Genomic DNA, 21,750 nt, shown 5'->3' on the forward strand with positions numbered 1-21,750 from the left:
GACCCCAACACTTCATGTATGTGATGGGCTGGGCAACTCTCCAAGCATGGTGGCAGTTTTGATTAGAAGCTCTGGGGAGTTCTGTCCCCTGTCAGGACCATGAAAAGATTTAACCAACTAGTCACGATATCCAGACCTTTGATCCAGGCCACAGAGACCATAAAGAAAGGCCTGGGGGACACTGTGGTAGGATTCCCCAACCCCCCAGGCTGTGGGAGACAGGGAGGGTGGCTTCCTAGGGGGGTCCGGGCACTTTGGCAAAACCAGTAGCACATACTCAAGCTAGCGTGAGAAGAATCACACCCCAGTCCCAGTGGGGAATTTGCACAGGAGGGACACCCCTTGTGAATGGGAAGGTCTGAGTAATGAGCCCCCAGGCCTCCTTTGTGCTCTGTGACTGGGTCTTCTTCCCCTGGGCCTGGGTCAGCTGCAGCTGTAAATATTTATCAAGGGTCCCTGAGGGCAGGGTGCTGTGGGAGGCCAGAGATGGGGTTTTTCTTTAAGAAACTGACAGCATGGATGAGAATTGAGTTTGACAGTCTGTTGTGCATGGGCTGTCTATTCAGCTGAGTCCTGCGTGCTGTGGGGGGCTGGGCTGGGGATGGGAGACAAGGAATGGGAGTGGAGGGCTGAACAACTCATTTGTGCTTTGATGCTTTCTTGACAAATCTTTAAGCAGGAGTGGGGTTTTGAGGTCAGGGGCTGTGTCTTTGATTCACAGGACCTGGCACATAGTAGGTGCTCAGTAAGTGATTGTCAAATGACTGGAAGGGAAACCGATGAGGAGGCACCCAAGGAGGTGATGTCTCGTTAAGAGGAGCCGGGCCCCTGGAGTCAGGGTTCAAATCTAGGCTCTTCCACTAGCTATGGGGCCATAGGCAAGTTGCTCACCTTAGATACTTCAGTCTTCTCCACCAATAATGGGATTGTGATAACACCTACCACACCAGGTGGCTGTGAGGATGCAGGGAATTAATTAACTCCGGTTGAGCGGCTTGGCCCTGGGCCAGCACATAGTAAGTGCCCAATAAACATTAGCCGTGCTTTTATTCAACACATGGGACATGACTCTGGATTAATGTTCAGTATTGGGACAGCATGAGGCAGAGGACAGAGCTTGGGGCTGGGAGTCAGAAGCCCTGGCTTAACTGATGGGAGAGGGGACAGGGAAGCGATTGCACCCCTGAGCTCACTCTCTAAAACAGAGATGCTTTGAGAAGGTGGCTCCGTTCTTCCCTTGCTCTCTCTCTCTCTCTATCTCTCTCTGATGGGCTGTTGGAGTCCTGGCACCTGTCCAAAGGCGAGGGCCGTTCAGCCATTTATTTCTTGCTGGGGGCCCTCCTGGAAAGTGGTCTGACTTCTCGGGACCCACCCTGTCCTTCCAGTGAGCTGAAAACCAGTGCGAGCCGCCTTGTCTTGCAGAAATGATCTTAACAACTCGAAAAACACTGTACAGAAGAGAGATTCTGTTGATGCAGATGGAAAATCATTGAAGACTGGAGTTTGGGTGGCATAGTCTCGAAGCTCGCAGCCAGGGAGTGCCTCTTCCCCAGCCCCTCCCAGAGAAGGTCTGGTCACCTCCTGGGCTGGGAGACCGATTCTCAGAAGGGTGCTTCACTTTGCACAAGACACCATCTACTACACCAGGACTTGTAGCAGGTTTTAAATAAAAATTGCACTTGTCTGAATCTAGATCTAGCATGTGCCTAACTCCAAGCCTCACACTGCACAAATGCCCATATCGGCCCTGAAAGCAGACTTAGAAGAATCTATACTGCATTGCCAGGGAGGCCAGGGCCTCTGTGGGATGGTGTGCGTACACACCAATAAGAGACACTTAGGCAGCTTTGATTGCTGGAAATGCAGGGAGCCTACACTAGGCCAGCAGGCCAAATGGGGACATACTGCCGGCACATTCAAGCAGCCACCTCTGTAACCCTGTCCGGGGTGGGTACCTCCACCCAGGATGCACTCCGGGTTGTTTGGGTGTGGACCAAGTGCCACTGGCAGAGAGAGCCCAGTGTCTCCAATATGGGTCAAGGAGTGCCCACTGCACATGTGTGCGTCACGCACTCACATGTGGGGACCCCGGGACCTCAAGGAGAGCAAGTGCGCGGAGGGGCAGGGTGATGGTGTCATAGGCAGGTTAGCACAGGCGTGAAGGAATGGGACTCCAAACAGGATGCCCTGCAGTCAGCAACAGAGGAGGCTGCGGTCAGCCTACAAGAATCAGGGACCTAACTAAAGAATAAAAACGCTGTGTTCCTTTTTCCGAGCCCCAAGTATGTGCCTGAGAGCCTTTAATGACTGAGAATGACTCTTCCACCAGGGGCGCTAGAGGGCACAAAGTATAATCGATATTCGATATTGGGGGGGGAGGGTACACTTGCAGAAAATGCTAGGATGCATGCGTCGAGTGACCAAAACTAGGTATGTGCTACGTCTCCCAAAGCTCCTCTACGTTAAAGGGAAAAAAGATCCCCCATCCCTCCCATGAACATTCAGCCCCTCATTTTAACCTCCCTATAAGTAGGGGAGACCCAAGCCTCCTGAGCAACTCCCACTCAGAGCCTGCACACACTCCCTTCTTGAGTGTTACTTCCCTTTCCGTAAACTCTTTGCTGTTCCTTTTATCTTTTAAAAGCTTGCATTTGCCTGAAACATTTATCAGCATTAGTAGTAGACCTGGACTATAGAATGAGCTTGTTCAGAGGTCTACCTTTCACCTCCCCTGCCCGTCGCACTGTGGTCCTAGCTGGATAGTAGGACTGTAGTGTAAGCCACAATCATTGAGGACAGAAGCACTGCCCCTGGACCTGTGAGATCTTAAAAAATGCCTAACATTTTGCCGAGTGACCCCAACTTCACTTCTACTTTTAAGAGGAAGGGAATAGGGATGAGGGGCTTTCCTGGGCAGCTTCAAAGGGGAGGCATTCAGAAGAAAGAAGCCACAGGCCTTGGCTTCTCTCAGCCTCTGTGCCACCAATATTTAGATGAGGTAACTGAGTTAGGTCAAGGATGGTAAATAGATTAAGTCTTCTGGACTCTGATCGACTGCTCATGGCTGCCAGGTGCAGGGTGTTGAGAAGGATTCTGAGGAAAATCCAAGAAATAGTGTGCTACGATGGATTAACGGCTGAGGGGGCAAGGAAGAGGACTTGTAGCATCCGTGCCAGTTTGGGGCATCCCCGCACAAAGGCAATTTATAAGACCACTCCCTAGCCCCATACTTAGTGGTTTTCCATCAGCAGCCTTGTTTAGCATCACAGAGGCAAAGCACAGCAAAACCTCATTAATCTGGACCACTTTAGAACCAACCCAAGTAAGTAAAAAGTCTTCATCTTTGTGTGTCTACTGCACACAGGAGCTTTGTTCCCTTTTAGTGAACGGAATCAAATGAACTCCCAGCTAGTTAACTGGTGCCAGTACAAGGGCCACAGTGATCTGTGCTTAGCAGGGCTGACTGTATGGCCGAGGGTGTCTGACCTATACTTCTAGGACACTTACTCTGTGCACTAAGGATGGATACCACCGAAACTCTAATAAAAGCAGGGCATTTTTGAGGTAGAAAATCATTCAATGGGCAGCTTGGCTTCTATTTCAAATTGCCAGAGAATTTGAATTAGACTTGGCTGCACTAGCTAGGAATAAGCTGTTTTTTTGCAGAATTATATGCACAAGATGAGACAAAACAGTCCAGAACTAGATTTTCCCTGAGTTTCCCGATCTGTAAAATGGGGAAATAATACACCCCACAGGGCTATTCAGGAGAGTAAATGAAATAAAATGTGGAAGAGGCCCCGCCGGCGATCTTGCTCACAAAAGATGGTCAAAAATGCTATTTCTTCTCCCCCGTACCACCTCCTATCTATAGTCCCCCTGAAAGCATAGCTTTCTTCTTACAATATGTTCGAGAAAATGCTGTTACAGATAGATTTTTTTAAAATAGCATCATACTTTTCAAATGACTCCTGTTGGTTTCTCAGAGGCTCTTCCTTTTTATTCTCAATGATTTTTCAATGGGAAAGGTCCGCTTAAAGCTTCAACTTGTGTTACTCTTGGTCCTCTGGGGGGAGTAGCTGATGGTCCCAGGGTCCTGACAGGCATGTGCATGAAGGCTTTGGTTTGGGTCTCTCTAGAGGATGCTGAACCACATGGTGACTGGACCATGTGCACATCTGCCCTTTAGCTCAGCAAGTGTCAGCACCCAAATGCCACTCCTACTCTAGGGAGAGTCAGGACAGCAAAAGTGCTCAAATGTCAAACTGATACCAAGTGAATTTGAACATAAGCATGCCAAAGGAGGGGATCTACTTGTTAAAAATGGGTACAAAATTTGAAATGGAATTCCAGTTTCAGCCTTAATCCCTGAGAATATTTAGGAGAAAGAAGAAATTCTTACTTTAGAAAAAAAAAAAAATCAAGCCCAAAAATCTACATGAGGCAGAGAGAGGACCCCCCACAGCTAGAGAGGCAACACTCCTGGTCACAGAAGCCAAGAGCCATGGGAAGGGGCCTGGGAAGCCCGGGAGAGTTTGTTAGGACTCCTGGGCTGTTGGCTGAGAGCAGAGGTTCTAAGGAGACAACAGACAAGTGCACGCCCTTTATCCTGGCCTCCTGGAGCATTTGCCCCATCTTCTCTGGCCCTGGCCTGGACCACCTCATGCTTCTCTTCTGGCCTCTCTCCTGAGGCCTGGAGCAGAGCAGCTGTGCAGCCCCTGGCCTGCTCCCCTGCCTGAGGAGCTTCATCTGCTCCACCCCAAGAGAAGACCTGGCCAGCACCCAGCCCAGTGCCCCATGGGCAGGGGAAGAGGAGAAAGTCCCTCACTCTCTCTCATTCTTCCCCCTGAGCCTCCACTCCCTGTGTGATGACCCTGCTGTGGGTCCCTCCTCTCATCCTGCTCTAGCCTCATCCCATTGCTCCCAATTATGGTGCTGAGAGTTCTGTGGGGTATGGGGGAAGCCTTGAGGTCAGAGGGCATGGCCAGCATAGGCATGCCTGATAAGCTGTCACCTGGAGGCCCTGGGCAGCCAGGGCTGTCCCCTCAGCATGTCCTGCAGCTTCCTCTCGGGCCCTTGTGCCCTCTCTGGATTCCCATGGACTTTACCATCCCAGCACCTAGTGTGAGGTGGTACTGCAGGGTCATTAAGACTCTGCACTCTGGAGCTAGATGGGCTTGGTTGGGATCCCGGCTCTACCTTTGCCTGTCCCTGATTTTGGCCAAGTTATTTAACTTCCCCGTACATCAATTTCTTCATCTGTAAAATGGGCCATCTCACAGGGTAGTTATGGAATGTTCTTAGAACAGGGACCTGCACAGTGTTAGTAAATCAAAAGCAGTAAGTAAATAAATACAGAAGTCAGCGTGTCATGTGATCGCCTGATTGACACCAAAGCTATAAGCTTCCTACCCACGGACACAAAGTCCTTCATTCTGCCTGTGGGTCTGCAGGCGGCTTTCACCTAGAGCCTGAGGGAGGGGAAAAATTTCTGCAGGTAGGGAAGCAGGGGAAGCAAGCACAGAGGTGCAGACACAGAGGAAGTCTGAGACATTGGGAAGATGCCAGAAGTCCGGTGTTGCTGGAACAGGGATGGCAGTTGAGATGGGCAAGCTCAGATGAGTCAAAGCCCAGAGACCCTCACAGGCCATGCGCAGGATTGGACTACCTGTGGGAAGCAGTAAGCAGCTTTCAGAAGTTTTACACCAAGCAGGTGACATGAGGCGGTCTCTGGTTTAGAAATGTGACATGGTCGCAGTACAGAGGGTGGGCCGTGGGTAAGACCCATCAAAGGCAGGACAGACACAGGGACAGATGGGCTGAGGGAGGCAGTCAGGAGGCAGCAGAGGAGGGCTGGCCGTGGAGAGGACATAGCCCTGTAAACCCGGAGGGAGGGCTGTCCCAGCAGGGCTGGAGCTCAGGAAGTTGCCCCCAGGGTGCCAATTCAGAGAAAGCATTAACTGGCCTTGAACACAGAAAGCGAGAACAGGGGAGTCAGGAGGGAGCCATGACTTCCTGGCATAGGAATCTGAGAGTGATCCTGCTGGGCATGGTCGTGAGTGGATAGGGAAAATGTGCCAGTGGTACAGAAGGCCCTGGGCAGGTCTTATTTGACACACTTAGGGGACACCCAGGGACTGGGAGGCAGCGTAGAGCAGGGGTTAAGCAGGTGGTCTCAGGAGTCCAGATCCTGATTCAGCCACTTACTAGCTGTGTGACCCTACGGGGGTCATTTCCTCTTCCAGAGCCTCAGTGTCTTCATCTCTATAATGGGGATTCTGCAGTTATTAGCCACCTAAGAGGGCCATACGGGTCCATACACGTAGCGTTAGGAGCTATGCCTGGCACAGAGGGAGTGCTCGGTAAGAGCAACCTTGCATCCCATTAGCAATGGCCTTGCTATTAATTACAGTACTAGCACTTGTGTCATCCTCCTAGTGGAAATGTCCAACATGGACAGAAGCAATTTCAGGATGGGATGGATTAATTCACGAGTCATCCATATATAGGTCAGTGGTTGCCAACCGGATGGGGGGAGTCCCGGGGAGGAGGAAGAGATGACCATCAGCTGGGTCCTTTTCAAATTGCATCACCCTCCCTGTGCCGTAGCCCCCACCCCACCCTCACTGTCCTGTAAAAAATCAACGTGGGCCATTGTCACCACTACCGAAGGGCACGTGCCACATCTCCTAGGCCGACCAGGGGAGGAATGAAGATCGGTGGCTGATGGAGGAGCAAGGCAAGGCCATGGGATGATTGCACTCTCTCGCAGGGACAGCTCGGAGCAGAGGACAGAACCTTAGACACTAACAGCATTTAAGAGGCCAGACCAGAAGAAACAGGTCAGTCAGGAAACCAAGCTACAGCTGTCCCAGGTGCCACTGGTGTGCAGTGTGCTCAACCCTGCTAGATGGGACATGAAGAGCCCATTAGAGGCATTGGCTGTGCTCATCTGCACAGATGCAGGTGCAAGTTCAAACCATACCCCCAGTGAGCAATGTGTGAGGGGTTCTGTGCTCTTTCCACTTGCTTCTTTTGCTCCTACTCCAGGAGCAGATTCAGTGTATCTGAGGTGAACAGGATCCGTCTGGCATCCCACCGTCCCCTACCGTCCATCCAACACCTTGCCCTAGTGGCCTACCCTAAACCCTGTTCCGTGGTATTTCAGGGCCCAAAGTTTATTGGCCAAGGAAATGGTAATAGCTGAAACTAGTAGGTAACAGTACTTAAGTGAATATTTGATTATATTAGTCAGAATTTTGGTTGCAAGCTGGAGATCTAATTCAAATTGACGGAAGTATAAGACAAAAAAGCAGTTCATGTAATTGAAAAGTCTGAGCTGGCCTGGCTTTGAGCCCAGCAAGATCTAAACAATGTCAGCAGGCATCGCTTCTCTCCATCTCGAGACTCAGATTTCTTCTGTGTGGGCTTTGCTCAGGCAAGTCTCCCCCAAAGATCCAGCAGCCTCTCTCGGCAACCCCCACAGAAAGAGGGCTTTACTTTGGTGGCCATCCCAGCAAATGCCCTGAGGGGTGGGGATGGGTCAGGTCACAGGCCTGAGCCCAGGTTTGCTGGTTGAGCAGCATCAGTGAGCATCCAGAAAAGGCCCGTCACCCTCCAGCCTGTGCAGGATGCTGTCTTTGCTGCTGTCTTTGCTTCAGGCGGAGCTCCACGCTGATGAGGCTTCTCCTTTCTATGGCAGTGTATCAGTTCTCCTTTTCCTTTTGCTGTTGTCACAAACTACTTATTGCCTGAAGCCTCACAAACTTAATAGTTGTGGAAGTCAGAATTCTGAAATAGGTCTCATTGAGCTAAAACCAGGGTGTCAACAGGATACGTTCCTTTCTGGAGGCTCTGGGCTGGGCGTGGGGGCAGTGGGGATCCATGGCTTGCCTTTTCCAGCTTCTAGAAGCTTCCCTAATTCCTTAGTTTATAGCCTCTTCCATCTTCAAAGCCAGCAGTGGCCAGTTGAGTTTCCCGCCTGCTGCATCACTCTGAAGCCGACTCTTCTGCCCGGCTTCAATCTCTAAGGACTCTTGTGATTCCATGGTGCCTACCCAGATAATCCAAGATATTCTCTTTATTTTAAGGCCAGCTGATTAGCAACCTTAATTCCATCTGCAGCCTTAATTCCTCTTTGCCATTTAAGGGAACACATTCACAGGTTCTGCGGATTGGGGCCTGAGCATCTGAGGGTAAGGGAGCTATGTCTCTGCCCGCCACAGTCATCGTCATAACTATTGTGACATCTAGCCAGCATTTGCCACATCCAAGGCTATTTGCTAACCTCATAACCACTCAAAGGGAGGGCACAGCAAATATATCCCCCATTTTACCATCAAGGACACTGAAGACCAAAAAAAGTTAATCTTTTCCAAGGTCACAGACTCAGTAACAGTAGAGTTGAGGCCGGATCACACATCTGCCAGACCCCAGAGTCTGGCTGTTTACCAGGTCAGCTGGTGGAGGATTTCCGGAGCCTTGGAAAAATAGAAAACAAAGGTTATTTTCGACATGTGGAGGTACATGGATGGGGTGGTGGCGAAGTTCTCTGGCGCCAGACCCCTGGGTTTATGTGCCGGCTCTGTGCTTTCCCAGCGGGGTGATCTTGGCCAGGTCACCCTCCTTTTCTATGCCTCCTTTCATAAACTATAGAATGAGCATTGCAAGACTCCAAGGAATCACCAAGGCTTTTATTTTTAAAATAAAACAAACTCCTCGGCCCAAGTTTTCCTTTTTTAAGTGTAGCTTCAACCTGCTTTTAGTGAGAGAAGCCATGTAGACATCTCCTTTCACTTTGCTTTCCTTATTTTTCCTGTTTCCTCATAAGACAGCATGGCAAGGATCAGCCAACTATGCCTATCTCTGAGCAGCCTGTGAGCTAAGAATGGTTTTATATTTTTAAAGGAATATATATATATATGCAACAGAGACTGCATGTGACCCACCAAGCCTAAAATATTGACTATCTGGCCCTTTCCAGAAAAGGTTTGCCGACCTCAGAGAGAACATGGCATGACAGTAGAGTCAATGGGACCTGGGTTTGGATCCTGCCCTGGATGGTCAGGGCCCAACTAGACCTTTTAGACCAGGAAAGCACCGTGGCGCCTCTCTTGGGGCTTTTCCTACTGGCAGGGGCACCAATGCAGGGGTGGCGGTCACTCTGTGATCGGGCACTTACTCTGGGCGAGCACTGTGCTGAGAGCATCATCAGGCCTCCCCTCACCAGCCCAGGGAGTAAACACGGTTCTGACCCCTCTGACACGTGGGGAGGGAGGGCAGGCCACTCCTTCCTGAGTGACACGGTGGGAGGACACGGAGCGAGGATTTGAACCCAGCCAGGCAGGCCTACGCTCATCGGCTCATCTGTGCTCATCGGCTTTGTCTCCAGGTTCTGGCCATTTGTTCTCTTTTTGGGCAAGGGAACCATTGGCCATGCTTGCCCCCCATTTATTTTCTTGACCTCCCCGACTTTCCCTATCTCTCTGGCCAAATTCCTTCCCACTATAAAATGGGAGAGTGGTCAGAAACAGCTCTACCGAGAACATGTACAATTTTGTTCCTGGCATTCATCCGTCTCTCCATCCATCCATCCGTCTGTTCATCCGTTCCTCTGTCTGTCCATCTATCCAGCAAACAGCACAGCACCAGGAACCGGTGAGCAAACACATCTTTAGCAGTGACAGCAGGGGGAAACCCCAAGGCCCTGGGTCCTCTACATTCCTTGTTATGGGGAGGCACACAGGGAAACTCATTAAATAGCACCACGCACCCGATTAATATGCAATAATTCGGGCAGCACCAGACTATGTCAGCACCCCTCCCCCCCACCCGGTTACCATGACGACAGGATTTCAACAAACAGCTCCTCAATATTTAACGAAAACGACGCTCCTGACAGGCGAGCAGAAGAGCAACCACACTACAAAGGGCTTGGAGGGGTCTACAAGGACATTTTTGTACGAAGCCATCAGTTTCCCCCGATCCCTGTATGCATGCCATCCGTCGCCAGAAAATGCAAGTGTTCTGGGGGGGCTGGGAGCCAACGTGATGCCAGGCCTCCGTTATGTGCAGCAATTGAGAGTTGTCACTTCTTTAATGCAGAATGTCACAACGGCTCCGTGAGGACGGGTAGCGTGATAGCATTATTAAACGCTTCTTTGTACACCAATCTACTAATTTCACCCCTGCTCGCCTGAGGCTGCTGAAAGCCTTGTTTGCTTCCTGTGTCTTGAATCCAGCTGGATTGTGAGACGGCGTGTGGAGAGCCCGGAGCATGTGTGTGCCACTGTGAGAAGGAGCTCGTTTCCTCTTCAAGGCACCATCTGGTCCCACCCGGTCGATTCAGTAAGGAGCAGGTGCAGGGATCAGGAGACCCAGTCCTGTGCCCTCAAGGGGTCAATGCCGAAAGAGAAAAGACCAGGGGGGATGTGGAACATTCGGTGGCAACCTCCACTAGTATGATGGTCTGCCATGGGCTAAGCACTGAGAAGCCACAAATTAATTACACATTCCAGCCCCCCCGCCCCCGCTCCCCGGTGGGAAGGATGGGTGAATAACGATAATAAAGTAGGGAGAGTGGAGAATGCTATCACGGTGATCTGTTAGCTGTGTGCTCTCAGGTAGGTTACTTAACTTCTCTGTGCCTCTGTTTTTCCATCCGTAACCTGAAGATAACACTACCTATATGACAACCTGACTGTTGTCATGAGGTTTAAAAAATGAAATAAACGTATAAAAAGCACTAAAACAGTTCTTAAAATACTCAAAACAGTAGGCACATGGTAAGTATTAAATAACTGCTAGCTAGGATTTCAGGTTCCCATGGCACCATGCATACAATTATAATAATAGCTCACATCTATCAAGGGCTTACTGTGCCTTGCACAATGCCGAGTGCTGGCGCTCTACTATCTCATTTAATCCTCACGGCAGTCCTGTGAGATAGATACGCTCATTATCTTCGCCACGCAGACCAGGAGGCTGAGGCTTACAGGGGCTGGGGAACTTGCCTGAAGTTGTGAGGCTACTAGTAAGGGGGGATCGGAACATGGTTTGTCTGCATTTGCCACCTAGCAAAAGGCAAAGTGCAGCAGGGAGAGAAGCACACGAGGGGCGCTGGGGAGGTCCAGTGCCTCACCCTCGGCTCCTGGGCCGGCCATCTGGGGCCAGTGGCTGTAGGTCCCTTGAACGCTCATGCCTCTTCACAATTAGAGGATGAGATGTGAAGGCAGAGGAGCAATTCTAAGTAGGGGGACCCTGAGGGGCTTAGAGAAGGTACATTTGGGGGAGAACCACAGTCTGGTTGCCTATCCAAAGGGCAGATCCTTGGCATTGAATGGGAGCTTCTCCTAAACAAATAGGACCTATCTATTTAAAATATACATTGGCTTCTTATTTATGAGACATAAGGAGGAGAGAAAAGCGTTTAGGATTTTCCATGTTCTTGTATCAGGATTTCATTGGGGAAATGTGACAGTTGTCTACATTAAGTGGGCGTGTATATGGAAAATGGAAACTTTTTGCACCAGTATGTCCAAAAGCAGAGAAAGGAATGTTTAGATTGTGTAGCAAATTAGAACCGAAGCCATAGTGTGCTATATATTTCAATGTGTACATATGTGTGTGTACCAGGTATTTATTGCCGCAATAGTGCTCCATAACAACCAACCACCAACCTCACTAGTGAACAAGAGGCACTTACTTAGCTCATCATCTACAGGATTTAGCCTTTGTGGGCTGGGTCCACTCATGAGCCTGAGGTTAGCTAAAGGTGAAGCGACTCTGCTGATCATGCTGGGTTTACCCGGATCTTTGGGGTTGGCGAACCTAAGGTGACCTCAGCTGGAATGAGGGGTGAGTTGATAAAGCTCCACACATGGTTAACCCTGCAGTAGTCTTGCCCAGGCATATTCTCATGGTAGTGGCCGAGGAGTGAGGGTGCAAGCTGAAAGGTGCCAGCACTTTTGCAAGCCTTGGCTGCCAGTCTGTCTCCTTACAGACATCCAGTTGGCCAAAATACATCACAAAATAGTCACATTGGGAGGCTCAACAGGGTTCCATGTCAAAGTGTCTGGATGGATTCAGGGAGGGATACAGAATCAGCACTCTCCTTGCAACCAATAACATGCTTCCTGAAGTCCACCAGATGAGAGTATCAAGCCATCTGGGAGGAGGAATCTTCAAAGACAAACTTGGAAATAGTCACTTCATTTCTTCTGGTCCAGGAGCTACAAGGTAACCTTGACCTCAGAGCGAGTCCTCAACACATGACATTTAAGTCATCATCTGTACCTTCAACATCATAGCTGATCCCTGACCCAAGGTGTCTGCAGTGACAAGTAGAACCCATCACTAGAGGAAGGGGACCTGGTGTACTCCCGGGAGGACTTGGCTTGGACGTATTGCTTGTCCTAAGCTGCTTCCCTGCACAGCAGGGACAGTACAGCCCCGGGAACTCCAGGTTAGCCATGTGCCTCCTGGCAGAATTTGGTACCCCAGGTTTGCCCTAAAGACAGTCTGTCTAGAAATACAGGTCAAATGAAATGAAAGTCTATCTAAGGAATTCTATTTTATTCCATGTCATTTTTTTAAATAGTAGCCCAATACCTTGAGTTTATGTTATACTTGATACTTGTCATAACAATAAGGACTAGCATTATTCCCACCTCACAGATGAGGAAACTGAGGCCCAGAGAGTTGAAGTGACTTTCTCAGAGTGGCAAAGCCATGTGTAGAACACAGCTCGCTCGCTCTCCGTCTGCCTCCTTCCCCTTCCCCCTCCTTTTCCCTCCTTTCCTCTTTCCCTCCCTCTCTCCCTCCCTTTCTTCCACCATTGATCTCCAACTTAGCCATAGGGACTGTGTTCAAATCCCGATTCTGTCTCCTGCATACCTGTGGTCTTGGATATGTCACCTGTGCCTCTGGAGAGAATCTTCATAAATGAGTTTAAAAATAATGACCAAGATTCTTGAGTTGGAAATGTTCCTAGCACTCTCATTTAACCCTCAAAACCACTTTTAAGGGAAGTACTATTCTTACCCCCATTGTTATAGCTAGGCAGCTAAGGTTCAGTGACAGTGACCTGCCAGAGGTCCCACGACAGGGGAGCTGGGGTGAGGCCATAGGCTGTCTGCCTCCAGAGAATGTGCACTTCTGCTTCCCATGTAGAGATTCAGCAGGGACACCATAAATACAAGCTGTCATTGTCCACCTGGAAGCTTCAGATTGAGAAGCACAAGGGGGAGAACACACAACAGAAGTGAAGGTAAAATACTGCCACTGCTCTAAAAAGCATCTAAAGCAGATGCTGCCCAAGCATCAGGCCCCTTCAGACCATAGGAACATCATGTTAGGGAACCTCTGAGTTCACATCCCAAAAAACGACAGGGAGAAAAAAATCCTGCCAAAGTTTGATTTCACTGAGCCCAATGACTCAAAAGGCAGTGGCCTCATCTCTGTAAGTCCTAACACTTGATTAACACCAAATGACCTGCGTGACCAAATTCCTCTGATTCAAGTGCATTATCACCACCAGTTCATTTGCTGGGCACGTGAGCGTTGCTAACAGGAGCCAGCTTGAGCACACAGGCCTCTCCACCCTCCTCCTTATGCACCAGGTGTCTGTAAATCTTTCTAAGCATCTCAACATCAGGGCCTTTTAAGTCCTAGAGGGAGGTTAAAGCAGGGATGAGTATCTGTTTTACAATAATAAAAAAACAAAACAAAACAAAACAAAAAAACAGGGGCACCTGGGTGGCTCAGTCAGTTAAGTGCCTTCAGCTCAGATCATGATCTCAGGGTCCTGGGATCGAGCCCTACGTGGGGCTCTCTGTTCAACGGGGAGTCTGCTTCTCCCTCTGCCAATATCCATCCCCAGCGCTTGTGCTCACCCTCTCTCACTCGCTTGATCTCTCTCTCAAGTAAAAATCTTGAAATTTTTAGAAAAGGCTAGAGCAGTGACATTTTGGCTGCCAGCTCTTAGGGGACACAAAAGAGATCAAGGCCACAACACAAACTAAAACTGTTTCCTTGTGTTCCATCAGAATCTCAGGTCCAGATTTCTGTTTTATCATTTGCTGATCTGTGTGACCTTGGGGAGGTTACTTTATTTCTCTGTGCCTCTGTTTGCTTCTCTGTAAAGTGGGGACAATAGTGCTTACCTCTTAGAAATGGTAAGGGAATCAGGCGGTTCATCCGTGTCAGGTGCTTCCTGCAGTACCTGGAATGAACAGACCAAGCACATGCTAAGTGTTCCTATTGCTATTACTGTGTGCATTTTTGATTAATCATAAATGGAAATAAAGTAGGGCCTGATAAGTGTAGCTTGTGGACGAGAACTTATGGGGCATGAGGTAGAGTCATGAAGGGAATCCCTCTTGATGAAAATATCAAGGAGCAGGGTGCCTGGATGGCTCAGTCGGTTAGGTGTCTGCCGTCGGCTCAGGTCATGTTCCCGGGGTCCTGGAATCATGTCCTTCATCGGGCTCCCTGCTCAGCGGGGAGCTTGCTTCTCCCCCTCCCTCTGCCCCTCCTCCCTGCTTGTGTTCTCTCTCTCTCAAATAAATTATTAAGTCTTAAAAAAAAAAGAAAAGAAAATATTGAGAAGTCTGTGAGGACAGATGATGTGCCAGGGTCTCCCTGCTGAGAGGCCCCAAGAATGAGAACCCATCTTCTCTGACCCCCAAATCTAGGCCCTCTCTGTTATTCCAGTCTTCCTGGCTCCCCTGAGCAGAGGAATCTGTCCCGTCACTAAGTCAGTTACCCATCCTACCATTCCATAACTCTCACTATTAGAAAAATGCCTGTATTCATGTAGCCGATGGAAACCTCCCCATCTCCTCAAAACTTGCAGCCCGGAAATTTCACAGAGCTGCGAACCCAGGTTTGCATTAACCATGCAAAAAGGTTATAGTTTGTATCTGAGCACACCTAATTAAGCACCAGGTTTAATTAACCTAAATCAATCTCCCTCCCTACTCCCCTGCGCCCCCCCACCCTGAAAAAAGAGGGCTGTGTAAAGTATAGTCCTTAACTGGAAGTTCTGATTTTAGCTGTTTCTAATCAGACTCAAAATTGCTAGCTTGTTGTCTTAATCTGCCCCTGAGATATCAGCCTTCCCTGTGTGATTAATCTTTCCTTTCTTTGGCCACGTTTCAGACAGAGACAAGCTTTGCACTGCGGCTTATCATGTTGTGGTTATTGTTCCCTGAAAGGGATGAATGGAAGCAACCGCCTTTCCTTGCTTAATTTGTCAAACACCCACACCCACACACCCCTGTCTTTATTTTTAATTCCAAAGCCAGCAGATGAGCTTTGCACTTTTGCAACTTTGCCTCCACCCTCAAGAATCTCCATTAATTTTTTAAATGTTTTTTCTTCCTTTCGCTAAAGAATGACCTGCCCCAAATTGCAAAGTAATGAAATGCACAAAACCAGACCTTGGGTCCCCTGGAATTGCTGCCTTTCTTCCCAAGACCACAGGGGCAACTGGGATCCCTGCTACCTCTGAGCCCTACTTCTCTCACCCCATCTCCCACCTGGACCTACGAGGTCCCCAACCAACCAACCAACCAACCAATTACAGTTCTGCTGCTTACGATCCATCCTTCACACCTCAGCCAGGGTTACCTTTTTAATATACACACCAAACCCTGCCACTCCCAACGATTATAACCATCTAGTAGCTTCTCGATGCAATTCAGCTGATGTCCAAACTCCTTTCCCTGTCTGATCAAATCCTAAATAAAAGATCCCGCCTTTTCTGCCCATCAAGCCTGTACCCTCCCCTCCACTGAGCATCAGCCGTGCTCACTGGCTTTCTTCCTGTTCCCAGGGACACCAAGCCTGCTTCTACCTTTTGCACTTGCTGTTCCCTCAGTGTGCAATGTTGTATCCTAGCCTGGGTTCCCTAGAGAACAGAGGCTGAGACAAAGTTTGCTAATTCTTGATGAGGGCATGGGAACAGATGTGCAATCCCGGGCAGCAACAAAAACAAGGGGAAGGGGAAGTAAAACAAAACAATGCTTAGGATGCTCCAGATGACCGCTTCACGAGGAACTCCAGCCCGTTGCTCTGACACACGGGATGTCTTCAGAGTGGCAATGTGGAATGTAGTCAGCCCTACTGTCATGCCACATAATGTGTTTCCCAAATCCACCACATTATGCAACACTGCACAGTAAAAATCCTGAGGCTTAATTGCAGGGGAAATGAGGTTAGGGACGCAACACTCAGAAAACTTTGTCATGTCACATTTGAAAAAAAGATAACCTAATAAAAGCAATAGCTCAGTTTTACACATTACACATGGTCTAGCAATGTACAACTCCTGCAATTATAAGGCGTTCTCTCTTGCAATAATTGTAAGACATTCTCTCTTGTGTTAAAGGAACTGGGTGGCAGCTTGTGGGTTACTTGTAAGGTAGTAGAAGGAAGGCAAAACCCAACGGAGAGCTGGAACACCAGCTGTGGACAGCTGGGGCTCATAACACAGGAGGTAAACTGAGGTAGCTGGCACACATTTGAGGTGCACGCACCTGTGCATTGTGTGTATTTCTGTGTGGTCTGGTTCAGCGGGATACAGTCTGTTCAGCTGCTGTTTCTCGTGGATGAACTCTGGCACAAGCACGTGCAAAAGCCATAGTATATCCCACTCAGCCTCTAATACAACAATCGTGTTGGAATATATTTACATTTGCAAGACAGGCGGTATAGCAGACCTGACAGGGCTGTCTCAGAAAAGCCCATGGGGTAGGAGAGCTGCTCCGGGCCTCCTGTCTCACATGCACAAAGGGGTCAGGCTCCCTATCAGTACGGATATTCTCCTCTGTGTGCCCAGGGCCGAGCTGGCCCCTCTCGACGAGGGTCCTCAGGACTGATTGGATGGGACCAGAGCCCAGAAGCTGCAGCCACCCCCGAGTAGAGAGTAGGTTGTAGGCCAGGCCACAGCCTAGCCCTCACGGGAGAAAAGTGGTAGACTCAGGAGCAGGCTGCGGGCACCCCGGGGTGCGGTGGGGGTGGGGCACAAGCAAATCCAGCACATGGAGGGAGGTCCCTCTGCAGGGCTCAGCACTTGCTCTTGACCAACCCTTCCACGTCCCACCTCTCCTGCTTCATATTCCCACTTAAAGACATCTCCCTTTGGGGGTGGAGGCAGGGACACTACAGAACCCCGAAACAAAACTGGGAAGCCACAGGAGACAGAGTGACGTGGTTGGATTTAGACTTGTTATTGCCTCGAAGCCAAGCAGAAACACGATCGCTGGGGAACAAAAGTCAGAGCGGGAGAGCAGATGACAGCTGGGACCAGGGATGGACAAGCAAAGCTGGGGGAAGCGGCCAGGTTCCAGGAGTATCTTGGAGGAAGAGCCTATAGACTTGCTGATGGAGACACTGGGGTGAGCACAAAAGCAGATTGTTGCCTGTCCTGACTCCTCTGGTGAGACCCTTCTGGCTCATGAGAAAGCCACTGGATTATAGTTAGGAGACAGGCCCGACCCTTGTTCTGTGGTATTTGGCAAGTCAGTGACAGCTTAAAGTCATCAGGATGTTGAATTTCGTTGTCTCTGGAGGAAACATCCAGAAGCCAATCAGCATAGTGGCAGTGCTTGGTTGTGATCAAAGCAAACACAACCAAAGGGCAAAATTGCTGGGAGGCCTCTGGAGGCCAGGGCACCACCTGCCCTCTGTAAGGGTGGGGGTTTATGTGGGAGGTTTGGGGTGGCATTGAAAGTTCTCACCATGGCAGCAGATAATAACAAAATATTTACAGCAGTGGTTCTGGGGCACCTGGGTGGCTCAGTTGGGTAAATGTCTGCCTTTGGCTCAGGTCATCATCCAGGGTCCTGGGATCCGGCCCCAAGCTGGGCTCCCTACTCCAGGGAGCCTGCCTCCCTTCAGCCCTTCTGTACCACACACCACCACCACCACCACCACCACCACCACCGCTGCTTACGCTCAATCTCTCTAATAGACAAAATCTTTTTAAATTTTTTTTATTTTTATTTTTTTTAAGATTTTATTTATTCATGAGCAAGACAGAGGCAGAGGGAGAAGCAGGTTCCCTATGGATCAGGACCCTGTTGCAGGACTCGATCCGAGGACCTGGGGATCATGCGCTGAGCTGAAGGCAGATTCTCAACCACTGAGCCACCCAAGTGTCCCTAAAAAAAATTTTTTTAATAAAAATAAAACAGTGGTTCTCTGCAGTGGGAGGAGTCAGGAGCAGTTTTGTCCCCTAAGGGACATTTGGCAAGGTCTGGGGAAACTTTGTGTTCATCCCAATTTGAGGCAGGGTCACTGCTGGCATCTAGTAGGTAAAAGACTTAGTGCACTGCTCAGCATCCTACAATACACGTGATGCAGTTAGCTGGCCCCAAATGTCACTTGTGCCAAGGTTAAGAAATCCTGATTATATCCTGAGCACCCAACAGTGTTGCAGGGATAGGATTTTTCAGGCCTGTTCCAAAATCACATAGCCTGGAATGTTGACCCTGTGGCCTGGTGGACTCTGCTGGTATCTATACCTGACACAGAAGTTGCTTGCTCTGTGTGTTTAGCCACATTAGTGGAGAGTTGAGTATATGTATATTTAGCTCAGTGTTTCCGAAAAGCTGGGGAAAAAAAAATCAATTAAAATGCACAAACATGCTATTAAAAGTTACACAGTATACACCAAAAATTGGCAACAGCTAAGATGCCCTTCAGTAGGTGAACGGATACAAGAAACTATGGTATAGCCACACAATGGAGGGTTATTCAGTTGTAAAAAGAAATGAGCTGGGGTGCCTGAGTGGCTCAGTTGGTTGGGCGCCCCAGCTCTTGGTTTTGGCTATGGTCATGGTCTCAGGGTCCTGGGATGGAGCCCTGCGCTTAGGTCTCCAGGCTCAGCAGGGAGTCTGCTTGTGGATTCTCTCTCTCTCCCTCTGCCCCTCCTCCCACTCGTGAGTGCTCTCTCTCACTCTCTCTCTCTCTCTCTCTCTAAAATAAATACGTCTTGAAAAGAAAAGAAAAAGAAATGACCTTACAGGTCAAGAAAAGATTTGCAGGAAACTTAAATTCAGATTGGTAAATGAAAGAAGCCAATTAAATGGTTGCATACCATATGATTCCAACTCCATCACATTCTAGTAAAGATAAAACTATAGAGATGGTAAAAAGATGACTGGTTGCCAGGGGTGAGCAGGGAGGGAGAGAGGAATGACCAGGTGGAGCACGGGGGGTCGGGAGGGGGGTTTATGGCAGGGAAACTATTCTGTGTGATACTGGAGTGGTGGATGCATGTCACACATTTGTCAAAACCCACTAACTGTACAACACACAGAGTGAACCCTTATGTAAACTGTGAACTTTGGTTAATCATCAGTTTGGTTGTATCCGTGTAGTTCATCAGTTGTCACAAGTGTACCACACCAGTGCAAGATGGTAATAAGAGAGGAAATCGCAGTGGGGAGAGGAATGCTATGGGAACTCTGTAGTTTCTGCACATTTTTTCCATAAACCTAAAAGTGCTCTAAAAATTAGTCTATTAATCTTTTCTAAATGTTAAGCAATATAACGGAATTAACAAAATTATTATAATTATCGTAATAGCTAACACTGAGTGCTTCTGAAGAGGCAAACACATAATAAAAAGTTGTCACTGTCATCATTGTTGGTGAAGACATAATGGAGGAACTGAGCAGTTAGGATGGCTCTCATTCAGACAGCATTACTTAGGTCCAAGCAGATAAGACGTGAGCCTTATACATTTACTCCCCATCATTGTCCTTGAAGGAAGGTCCTATCATCCTTGTCTTCATTGTATAGACAAGGAAATGGAGACTCAAAGAGGTTAAGTCACGGGCCCAGGATCAGAGTGTCAGAGGCAGGATCTGAACCAGATCTATTGAAGATTTATTATTCTTATTCTTATTCATAAGAGACACACAGAGAGAGGCAGAGACAGGCAGAGGGAGAAACAGGCTCCCTATTGGGAGCCCGATGCAGGACTGGATCCCAGGACCCCAGGATCCCTGAGCCGAGGGCAGACGCTCAACCACTGAGCCACCCAGGTGTCCCTGAACCAGATCTCATTGCTGAGCTCATGTGCACACATGTGGGAGTGTGTGTGTGTGTGTACGTGCATGCATGCATGTGTGACAGAGAAGGGAGAGGGATAGGGTGATTGGTGCATGTGAGTGGATAAAAGGAAAGGAGAAGGAAAAGCATCAAAACCTGGAAATATGGATAGACAGATGAAGCTTCTCCCGTCCCCTTGCCTTGCGTCTGGGTCTCTTCCTGTGGGTGTTTCCACCCGTACCATGCCTGACCACCAAGGCTCATCATGGGATGGGGTATGGCCGTGACCCAGGCCCACCAGTGTTTCCCTTGGGCCCTGGCCAGCCTGAGAGCTGCATCTGAAGCCAGCCTCCTGCCCTGGGTGGTCCTGGATAGCTTCTCTTGTCCAGGGTTGTACAGAAAGCTCCATCCAGCAGCAGGAGCCCCACCCCCTTCTCCAGGGACATTCTCTTTTTCAAAAGGGAATGTGAGGACCAGGCAGCAGCCATTCCCTTCCTTAAATGGGGAGAAGCGACTCATAACCCCAAAGAGCCACCCATCTCTAGTCCCTCAGTCTGCATTCAGACTGCTTGTCTCCTTCGGAAAGTGCTAGAATGAGCTGTCCTGTACCACCCAGCTTCCTGAGGGCTTCTGATCAGGTCACTCTGGACCACACCATGAAGCGAAGATCCATCTGCCCCGTCTGGCATTGTCACGTCTTTAGAAGGTGATGTCATGTGTGGAAGAGAAGGTGGCACTACTCTCTCCTAATTTTGTCCCATCTCCTTTTTCTCCGTCTGAGTATCTAGACCACCCCCCACCCCCACCTCCTCCACCCAGTGACAGAAACCCACACGAGGCCCTGGATTTTGTCCTGGTCTGTCTCCTCCCATGTCTGTACAGTGGCTGGCACAGCGTGTCCTCAAGAAATGTTCAAATGGTGCTACGCTGAATGACAAACAGTCTCAACTGACCACGGACCGAATATCCAGAGAGGCATTTTTCTGCCCATTCCAGAAGATTTCAGCATGGCCTCGTAATTCTCCTATTGTTTTTCAATCACCAGAATTGATTTCCCCCGTCCCTCTCCACGGGGTCATCACCAATGAACTGTATGAAATCGCAATTAATGTTGGCATTGGTCTCCCTCTCGCTCCCCATCCTTAAGGGTGGGGGGTGGGCAGCACACAGGTGGTGGCAAATTGACGAGCCAATAGTAATCGCATCATAGGGGAGGTGTGAGCGTTGGCAAGGGCTTTTGCAATTAAATTAGGTGGAGAAATTCACTTTGGGAGGAAGGGACAGCAAGGGGGTGACGCCTGCTGCAGGGGAGCTGGCTTCTCTTCAGAGGCGCTGCAGGAGACGCTGCTGCACGGCCGCAGGAAGAGGGTGTGGCCGCTGGGATTATTTCCAGCATAATTGGCTTTGCGAAGCTCAAGTTGTAACAAGCAATCAATTTCTGTAAACCCTTTTACAATTGGAATTCAGAGGCAAATCTGTGTGCGCTTGCCCTGAGCGCTTCTTCTGTTCTTTCTCTCCCTGTCATCCTCACCAGTTCCTAGGACCATCTTTAAAAATCTCCCATCGGACCCCAGAAAGATCCCTGGTCTTCCCACCTGCCAAGCCAGACCCTTTCCAAAGAATGGGCTTTATTAAGAGTTTCAATCAGCTCAGTCTTCATTTTCTCTCCGGCAATCAGCGATTCATCAG

The 21,750-nt window shown here is 49.2% G+C and overlaps 1 protein-coding gene across 3 annotated transcripts in view; it reads left to right on the plus strand.

The window, feature by feature from the left end:
• ZHX2 (zinc fingers and homeoboxes 2) overlaps positions 1–21,750 on the plus strand; it is a 161,647-nt gene that overhangs the window by 72,419 nt on the left and 67,478 nt on the right. The window lies entirely within an intron of this gene.

This window comes from Canis lupus, chromosome 14, assembly GCF_048164855.1.
Source record: "Canis lupus baileyi chromosome 14, mCanLup2.hap1, whole genome shotgun sequence".
NCBI classification, from domain to species: Eukaryota; Metazoa; Chordata; class Mammalia; order Carnivora; family Canidae; genus Canis; species Canis lupus.